Source organism: Sinocyclocheilus rhinocerous, unplaced genomic scaffold, assembly GCF_001515625.1.
Source record: "Sinocyclocheilus rhinocerous isolate Xijiao unplaced genomic scaffold, SAMN03320098_v1.1 scaffold430, whole genome shotgun sequence".
NCBI classification, from domain to species: domain Eukaryota; kingdom Metazoa; phylum Chordata; class Actinopteri; order Cypriniformes; family Cyprinidae; genus Sinocyclocheilus; species Sinocyclocheilus rhinocerous.
Window position 1 is genome coordinate 288,916 of NW_015668442.1, and position 10,240 is coordinate 299,155.

A 10,240-nucleotide genomic window follows, 5' to 3' on the forward strand; every position below is an offset into this window, starting at 1 on the left:
TCACTCCTGGTCCAGGAAGCCCTCCTGCACTGCATTTTGGATTATTTGATGCGTCCATTTTAGGACATGGAGTTAGATGCGTTTGATTAGAGAGACCGTTTTTTCCAGGACCAGGATTGAGAAATACTGTCATAGGACAATCAGTGTGTGTTCAAATAAAATCCCCCCATAGAAATTATGTTGATGCATAATGTGTCCGTTGAGTTTTTTCTTTTTCTTTTCTTTTTTTTTTTAAATCAACAAATACTTATATAAGAATATATATTGTTAAAGTGTAAACCTTGTACCTTTGGTCTTGTAACTGGTTGTCTTTTTAACATTTTTTCCCATAAACTTTCTGTAATGTGATGAGTGTAATTTAAAAGTAGAAATATAACATGTAGTTCCTGAATTATAAGTATAAAACAATCAACAAAATTATGTAGTCTATGTTACACTGCATGTCTACTTTTCAAAATTATTTCATCTACCCATAGCAGAACTGGAAAAATTAATTTATACACACACGTTAATACAATGTTACTGCAGAATTTGAATATGACACTGCAAAACTGAAATGTTACTGCAGAATCAAAATATTTAGCTATTTCAGAATTGGAATGCTACAGAATTTGAATATGACACTGCAGAACTGAAAGGTTACAATGTTACTGCAGAATTTCAATATTGTGTTAATTAAGAATTTGAATGTTACTGCAGAATTTGAATATTTTGTTATTTCAGAGCTAAAATGTTACTGTAGAATATGAATACGACTTCATTTCAGAGTTGGAATGTTACAGTGTTACCGCAGAATTCTAATATGACGTTATTTCAGAACTGGAATGTTACAATGTTACTGAATAATTTGAATGTTACATCATTTCAGAATTGGAATGTTACAATGTTAGTAAAGAATTAATATTTCAATTTGTAACATTATAACATTCCAACATTCATAATTTCAATATTGGAAGTGTGCAATATTACTGCAGAATTTGAATATTACATCATTTCGGAATTGTAATGTTACAATGTTACTGGAGAATTTAAACATTTAGCCGTCTCAAAATTGAAATAGTACAATGTTACTGAATAATTTTAATATTTTGTAGTTTCAAAATGTTGCTGCAGAATTTGAACAGGACATTGCAGAACTGAAATTTTACAATGTTACAACAGAATTTGAATATGACATTATTGCAGATATGGAATGTTACAGCATAATTTTAATATTGCTTACATCAGAATTAGAATGTTTCAATATTACTGCAGAATTTCAATACTACGCTATTTCAGAATTAATGTAACTGGACTAGCAACGCCAAGGTCAGGGGGTTTGATTCCCAAAGAATACACATACTAATAAAATTCGCCATGCATCTGCTAAATGCATGAATGCAAAATGTTAAAAGAATCTATCAGTCAAGCTATAAGGAAACACCCTGAAACCAGTCTAACAGAGCCAACAGAAACTGCTGCACATGGGACACATACATAGCCTACTTGGCATGCATGCAATGGCAAAAAAGATGGCACTAAACAGGGGTTGCTCCTGTAAGGCAGACCGTGCCAGTGACAAACTGACATGCTTACAACCTATAAGACCCGCATGCGATGAGTCACCATGTGTCCAAGCCTGACACAAAACCACCACGTTTTCCAATAAAAGCTACTACGCTTACATGCCACAGTTCAAAGGAAATCTAGGTGCGCACTGGATGAATGGCGCATTACTGCCTTTACGAAACACATGAAGAGGGCGGAGCCGGGGAAAACCCCTCTGCAACAGGACTTGAACAAGAAACGCTTCCCTAATTCGACAACAAAATGCCCTTTAAACCAGCCGAAACGCGTTCAATTGCATCCTAGTGTCAAGGGAAGGTGTTTTGGCGCTTACCTGCCGTCGCGGTCGGTGCTTCGGAGACTCTCTCCAGCAGCGTTGCGGGCTTGATAAACATTTACACCCCGCGTATTAGGATTCTGGAGACGTGTGCTCTCGGCGAGATACAAAACACGGGCCGGCTCGGTACAGACCGACCGACACCAGGCAAAAATAGCGTAAAACTCACACAAACATGCCCACAAGTTTAAACAACCCATAAAATCTTTTTGGAAACATTGTGTTCCAAAACAACAGCTCTTGGAGGTGAGTTTACGCACCGCATGCGTTGGCTACGCACTGGACCATGCGTCTAAACGCTTATTAAGTCGCGTGTATTTCTTAACTTTCAGTACTTACAGGTGCAGTCTGAACTGTTGTCAAAGATTTCAACGGTCAGAGGTCTGTTTTCCCCCTCTCTCGCTCTATCTTCCCTCACTTTCTATTGCAGGAAACCGACAGGCCCACTGACGTCAACGGGGGTCCCGTCTCCGCCTCCCAAGCGAAGCAAACGCGCTCAGGGAGTGTCCTGACGGCCGATGGAGCACATGAATAAAACGCGTTAAGCACCATCTGAGTGATTAATATTGTAAACTTTCATCATAAACATAGCACGAATGCGAAATTAATGCGCTTTACCGAGCGGCATTTGCAAAAGCGCATTTTAAGAGTCATTTGTAAAGCGTCGCTTCTCGCGGGACCCCTCAGATAGGCCCCATGTGCGCATAGTTCAGGACTGACGGTGTTCCCGGAGGTTCCTTGTTTGTTAGGTCACGTTGTGCCCCTCAACCAGCGCTGGGCTTTCCCGCACAGATCCAGGCGAACAATGGAGAATGCAGCACAGAGAGTGTGATTGCGGTGTAATTATACGCCAAATCATATCGGAAATGTAAACGCTTCAATTGTAATGTTTTACAGTCATGCAAAACTGAAAGCACTGAGTATGCTCGTTTTAGGACTGATGTTTCAAAGAAAAATATGCATTTATGTTACAGCCAGTGTTAAGTTTTTTGTATTTATGTGCATTTAAAATGAATAAAACTAGAGTTATCCACTTTTAGGTTTTCTGTTATTCCTTTAATAGTTCGTTGCGGTTTGTATGCGAAAGTACCGAGAAAGGAGGAGCTTAGGGGGAAATCAACTTTATTTTGACTGTTTAAACAGACAACCAGTGTACGAGATATAAACAGCGTTTTGGAAAACCATGAAGTTATGTAATGTTTAATGCATTTCAAAGAATGAAATATATTTTCTTTCAGCTTTTTTTTTTATATTAATGTGGTACATTTAATGGTAAGTTAAAAACAAGTTAGGTAATAAGTAATCTAAAAGTAATCTACAAAGCAGTCAGAATACATTACATAAAATGACAAACCTAGATTACGTAACTACAGTTTTCGTCATGTAATCTGTAATTAGTAACAAACAACAAATTGTAGGTAATCTACCCAGCAGTTTATACAACCGCCAATGACAAATCAGGACATTCAAGGTGATAAAAGGAAACATCTTATAAAACTATTAATGTAATGTTATATTCATGATGGTTTATGCTTTCAAAAAAAAATAAAAAAATCAACAAAGATTTTGTTGAATATATAGGCTAGCTCTTTTCACAATACAGATATAATTGCAAAGCAGCTTTACAGAATGCATGATGACAGTGGTGACATCTAAACATAAGAATCATATTTCAAAGGAAACATTGAATTTCAGAAGATAGACCCAAATGCACGAAGAAATGTTTGCTTTGTCATTTATATGTGCAGTTAAGTCTGTCATGACCATCTGGTTGTCGGTGATGACCCTTGTTCAAAGTGACAATCACAGCCCATGGTAAACCAACTAACTAATCAATACATTTCCAAAAGTGAACACATTCAGAATCAAATTAAAACCAGACTTTATCACAGTTATGGTGCTTAAAAACTAAAACGGATTTATTGATGGATGTTTTGCTTGTTCTCACAATAATGATGTCATTATTTTCTTTGAATATGTAAACAATTGCCTCATGTTGCAGTAAGCAATTCACTGAATGTTGACCTCAAGAGTCAGACGTGTGTGCAGAACCACAGGACACCACATATCCGCCAAAAAACCATACTAAGCCACCCTTGAGACATCACTGGATAGCACAAATAATGCTGCTCGGCTATTTTTAACCCACATCCAAAGCGTCTCACAATATGTCCACGGGTGTTTGTGTTCACAAATGACACATCGCTTAATGAGAAAGGTCAGAGTATTTCAGCCCCGAGAATATAAATAGCTCTTGTGGAAGAGGTGACTATCTGTTCTATCCTTCCTCCAGCAACAAGCCCACTGGGACTCGTACATACGTGTGCTGGTGACGAAGAATAGGGGGCGAACAGCATCATGCTAGATATACGTGTTCTCCCCCTCTCTGCCTCTCTCTCTATGTTCTATATTTAAATGCCCAAACAAGCACACACATACAGTGGGATCACTGGAACACTGAAAATCTGGGATTTTTCATCTAAACCTGGGAATAAACAGAAAGTTAGGATTCTGCACTATTTCTAGTTTCCCAAAAGCATTGTAAGCCTAATTACACTGTAGACCCATTGAAACCAATGGAGCTACGGTCAACCTAAGCTTACGATGCTTTTAGGAAACGCAGCCCAGATTTGTAACACTGATCAAGTGACTCCACATTTTCCAGCTTCCATTTAAGTTCAAGATGTTGATCCTGGAGGTTTTGATCATCCACTTTTGTTTTAATACTTTACAATTAGTTCATGCAACAACTGACATTAAATAAGCAATGCATTTGTTAAAGTATTTATTAATCTTTGTTAATAATAGTTCATTTTTGGTTCATGTTGACTCAGGTCCATTGAATAGTGTTTTCAGTTGTTAAAATATTTTCATTGTTAGTTCTTGATAACTAATTTAGTTAGCTAATATTAATGTTATATTATTATATGTTATATAAAGATTAAAGTTAACTAATATTAACAAATGAAAGCTTATTTTATATTGAAAAAAAATTCTTATTTAATATTTTTTAACTTGTTTTCCAGAACAAATATCTAAACGTTCTTAAATCAAGATACAACATTGCAAGCAACATTGGATATTAAGTCTCGTTTCAAAGAGAATTATCAAAACTAAGTGAGTTTAAGCTGAAAACTCTGCCAGTGGGGTCAGAAAAATAAACAACTGAAAGAAAAAAAAAAGTGGTTTCTTACCCAAATTTTTAATAGCAATTATTTGCACTTGTTTTAGGCATATAAACTTAATTTTGATACATTTTACAGAAAACAAGACTTAATATCTCAAGTCATTTTGAGTCGCATGTTAATGTATCTTGATTTCAGAGAGTTTAGTTAGCAGTTTTGTTCATGTCAGGCTCCATTGCTGTTGTCATACAAGTCTAGTATTCAAACATTTTAAAAATCATATTTACATATATTTTTCATTCAATTTTTCACTTGAATTGCCAACAATATTTGTAATTAAAAGTTGCATTAAATCAGAAATACAAACTGCATTTTCTCAGACTTTTGGACCCAACTGCATGTTTTTAATTTTTAGTTGGTGCATAGAACAAACCCCCCACGAACTGTTGTCGCAGAGCAGGAGCACATCATATCACACGTAGTCTTGAGGTCCCTGTGCAGAGCACCCGTCTGAGTTTGAGGGGGTGATGATGCTCCATTCAGAGATGCCTCGGTGACAACCAGCCACCCGCACACTCTCCATATTCTGACACGGTGACTCACTCGCTTTCAACCACCATGATTACAAAATGGCATCCTGCATTTTATGCCTCTGCTGTTTCTTTCTTAAGTTTGCTTAAAAATGTTTACCAACTTTTGTTCAATTATTCAAGCGATATTAGTTAGCTAAGCTGGTTAGTATTTGTTGTTTTAGTCTATAGCTTTTGCATGAATCCTTAAAGCAAACATGGCATTACTATTTATTATGTTTTCATTTAATTTTTAATATACACTCCTGGTTTTATTGTGAATGACTCATCAGTGGACAGTATTCCAGATAAAAGTGGTTGTTTTAATAATATTTGATCAAAATGCAATGAAATCACTTGCTCTGCCTCTGAATCAACTTTAATTTTCATGTAAAACTAATAAATATTAACCAATACCAAACTACCTATTAAAGGGGTCATATGATGCGATTTCAATTTTTCCTTTCTCTTTGGAGTGTTACAAGCTCTTGGTGCATAAAGAAGATCTGTAAAGTTGCAAAGACTAAAGTCTCAAATCCAAAGAGATATTCTTTATAAAAGTTAAGAGTCAACCACGCCTACCTAAAACGGCTCGTTCTAACACGGCCCCACATGTCTACGTCACTATGTGGGAAGATTTGCATAACGCCGCCCAAATGTTCACGCAAAGAAAGAAGGCGTAACTTTTATTCTCGCTGTAGTATTGTTGTTGCTGCTGTCATGTCGTGAAGGCGCTGTGTGTTTCATTGTGAAAGCGAAGCTGCTTTGTTTGGCCTTCCAAAAGAGGACGATATCCGCTTCGTCATGCCTAGAGCTGATCCGTGCTGGTCGCTGAGGGAATACATCAACTTAGCGCTGTGGATCGCCGGATCGCCACTGGATGTAACAAATGCCTCGTTTATAATGGGTTTTAATTTTTTTGTCTTGTCGCTTCGGCCGGGACAAGGCATCACAATATGGTAAGGGGTGTAACATTTCCGTCACACGCTTGAGGTATTCGGCCAATCACAACGCACTGGATAGCTGGCCAATCAGAGCACACCTCGTTTTTCAGACCGATGAGCTTTGTAAAAATCGACGCGTTTCAGAAAGGCGGGGCATAGAGAAGAAACAATAATGTACAGTATGTGGAAAATAATGTGTTTTTTGAACCTTAAACCGCATACACACATTTCATTACACCAAATACACAAAATGATGTTCTTGTTAGCAACATCATATGACCCCTTTAAAAGGATATTTCACTTAAAAGGGAAAATTCTGCCATCATTTACTCATCTTCATGACGTTCTAAACCTGTATGACTTTCTTTCCAGGAACAAAAAAAGAAAATATTTTAAAGAAAATTGGTAACCAAATGGTTTTGGTTCCCATTGACTTCCATTGTATATTTTGTCCATACTATGAAATTCAAAGGGATAATTTGATTACCAACATTCTTCAAAATATCTTTTTTTTTATACCCATATGACTTCCTTTCCTCTGTGGAACCCAAAAATATATATTTTGAAGAATGCTGGTAACCAAATGGTTTTGGTTCCCATTGACTTCCATTGCATTTTTTTGTCCATACTATGAAAGTCAAAGGAATCATTTGATTACCAACGTTCTTCAAAATATCTTATTTTGTGTTCCACAGAAAAAGAAAGTCAGACAAGTTTGAGAGCGGAGTAAATTCTTAAAGAATTTTCGTTTTTGGGGGTGGACAATCCCTTCGAATTACTGTTTTTACTACCTTTGTTTAAGCTGAACATCCTATTTTCAGAAAAGATCTAACATAAATTTGAATCTGCTGAATAAACATTGTTGAATAAACTGAATAAACATTGTTGCTGTTGCCATTTCATAAAAAACAGCTAAAATGCTGCGTGTCACATTAATGATGGTAAAATCACTGTAACACACAACCTCCTGTCTCATCAACATATGGATATCTGTAATTGCATGTAATTCTAGCTATAGTTTGTCAACATTCAATGAATGAGGCGTGTTGCATCATCCCTTGAGCGATGCGAGAGACGTGTGCGCCGCCGCTTTCGTGACATGCAGTCTAATCCAAAGTGCATTCTGGAGTCTGAACAGACGTCCTTTGGGAGCAATCGTATTTCAGCCACGCCACATCAAAAATAATAAGCTATTTGCATACGCTAGCTAGCACTTCATCCAGTGCAGATAGAAATCAGTGTCATCTTACACGCCGTTGAAGCCTTCGAATGCTCACTGAACATATTATTGTATGTCAGCTTTGGACCTCCTTTACATTCGCTCTCTAATTAGAGGCAATTTCAAGATAAACAAATTCGCTGTTAGCATAAGAGGCTAGCAGGGCTACATTTTCCTATCCTATGTGTAGTTCATACATGTTAAATAATCAATCATCTAAGGTGCTGAAACTGATATAATTCCCATTTACAATGCCCAAATCACTGAAATATGTATTTATGCATGCAAGACTCCATTCTAGTGCCTTTTTTGAACATTTAAAAAAAGTTAAAATACCCTAAATTGAAGAGCATCTGGTGCACAAAGTAACTAATTTGTACTGGAAAACAGGACAAGCCCTCCTAAACATAACAGAAACACATCTAAATCCCCAAAATACCAGAACATTGAACACTAACAAGTGTTCTTTGTTTCTAAACCATCTCCAAAAACACATAAAATAACACTTTATTTTAACGTTTAGGCTACTCTCCCAATCCACTCCCATGCTGAGAAATAGAAATGCTTTGCCCAGTTTCAGCTAATGGTCAAAAAAGTATTCATTCAAGAATTGTTGCGCATAAGCTACTAAATTAAACAAGCAGACGACATAAGTGAAGACATTTTGAAGAATGTTGGTAACTTAACAGTTCGGGTCCCATTGACTTCCATTTAAATTTTTTGTCCAAACAATGGAAATCAATGGGAACCAAAACTGTTTGGTTACCAACATTCTTCAAAATATCTTCTCTTCTCCCTGTTGAAAAAAAAAACAGCATATGCTGGTTAGGTATGTTTTGAAGCATGGCTGCTGGTTTGAGCTGGTTTAAGCTTGTTAAGTGCTGGTCATGTGCTGGTCCTAAGCAACTAGCTCCTGCTCAGGACCAGCTTAGGACCAGCGTAGGACCAGCACATGACCAGCACTTGACCAGCTTAAACCATCTCAAACCAGCAGCCATGTTTTAAAACATACCCAACCAGCATATGCTGTTTTTTTCAACAGGGCTGTTCCACAGAAGGAAGAAAGTAAAAATATCTTCTGCAGAGAAAATTAAATTGAATCAGTTTTTAAACAAAATCAATGTAGTAAATAATGAATTTCCATTTTGAGTAATCTATCCCTTTAACCAGGGTTTACAATGACCTTAACCTATAGGCCTAATATTTATCACACAATACCAGTAAACAGAAGCAAGTCTGCTCTTCCACACTGGAAGCAAAGGGAATTTTGAGCTATTAATATCTTGGAGGGAGTTCAGAGCACGACAACATCTGCCCATCTCACTGTTAGGAACAATGAGCCACTGTACAGCGACCAGAATCTATCTATCTATCTATCTATCTATCTATCCTTCACACTTTCACTTTATTTTACATTATTTTTTTTACATTCATCCTACTTTTGTTCTTCATTCACTTTTTATTTTGCATATTTTCTTTTGATCTTTTTATACTTTCTTTTAAATCGTCCTTCTTTTAAACTTTTCCTACTACTTTACTCGTACTTTTAAACGGTTTTTCAGTGCCACTCTTTTTATTCCTTCAGATTTTTTCAACTATTTTCACATTTTTCTTTTTCCTTGCTTTCTCATATTCTTTCCTTCTTAAACTGCCAAAAATATATTGAAAAAGTAGCAAGAAACAGTTGCCGAAAAACCTCAAGCAAAAAAAAAAAAAAAGGCTGAAAATGCTTTTTTCCTATCAAATCAGGATCAATTATATCTGAATCATTTGTCATTCTGTTATCAGAATCGAAACCATGTCAGTTTTCATATGCAGACTATTTTTAAAACTCTATTTAGAAATGGTCAATCAGCGCTGATAACACAATCTGTAGTCAAGTGTTTAACTGTCCGGCTGGCTCTGCAGAGCAGCTTTATGTAATGTGGATATGATGTGATGTGCTGTAATGGTTTTAAGTGGTCGAGGGTCGGGTGAAGCCCAGTCTCTCATCACTGCACTCACTTCTTTGTTTACACACCACCATATGATGTTACATAACTGAGGCTGTTGCCAAGGCAACTGCCTGACTCCCATGCCCCGCCCCTCCTTCTCCAACTTCAAATGTCCCTCTACCCCACGCCACGTTCAAACAAAAGGGTCGACACTCAATTGCCCTGCATCTAAGAGATCTGAGCTCAATTTCAGGCTCTGGATATTGGTGATCCGTACTTCTAGAATATGTTTTTCTTACATGATGGTAGAGTGATTGAACACCGTGATATTGTACACTGTAAAAATATTTTTTCAAAGTTCTTCAAATCATGTACTCCAACCATCAAAAATTATTATTGGAGTACATTTTACAAGAAAACACAATTTCAGTTTTTCTCCTTGAAAATAGATTTTAAATCAGTGTGTTACTTGCCATTTCTTTGAAACTTTTTGGTTTATTAGCAATTTATTAGCAATTTTTTAAGTGAAAATTGTTTGTACGCCATTTCTTTCAGTGTAAGATTATA

At 36.6% G+C, this 10,240-nt stretch overlaps 1 protein-coding gene across 3 annotated transcripts in view; it reads right to left on the bottom strand.

The window, feature by feature from the left end:
- LOC107734035 (zinc finger protein 40-like) overlaps positions 1 to 2,315 on the bottom strand; it is a 66,623-nt gene extending 64,308 nt beyond the window's left edge. The window contains exon 1 of one of the 3 annotated variants that reach the window (XM_016545888.1): positions 2,222 to 2,315. The gene's annotated coding sequence lies outside the window, so the exon portion shown is untranslated. Of the gene's footprint in view, positions 1 to 1,664; positions 1,837 to 1,879; positions 2,089 to 2,221 lie in introns of those variants that run through there. The other 2 variants (XM_016545889.1, XM_016545890.1) reach the window with 2 other exon arrangements.
- Positions 2,316 to 10,240: the final 7,925 nt, after the last annotated feature.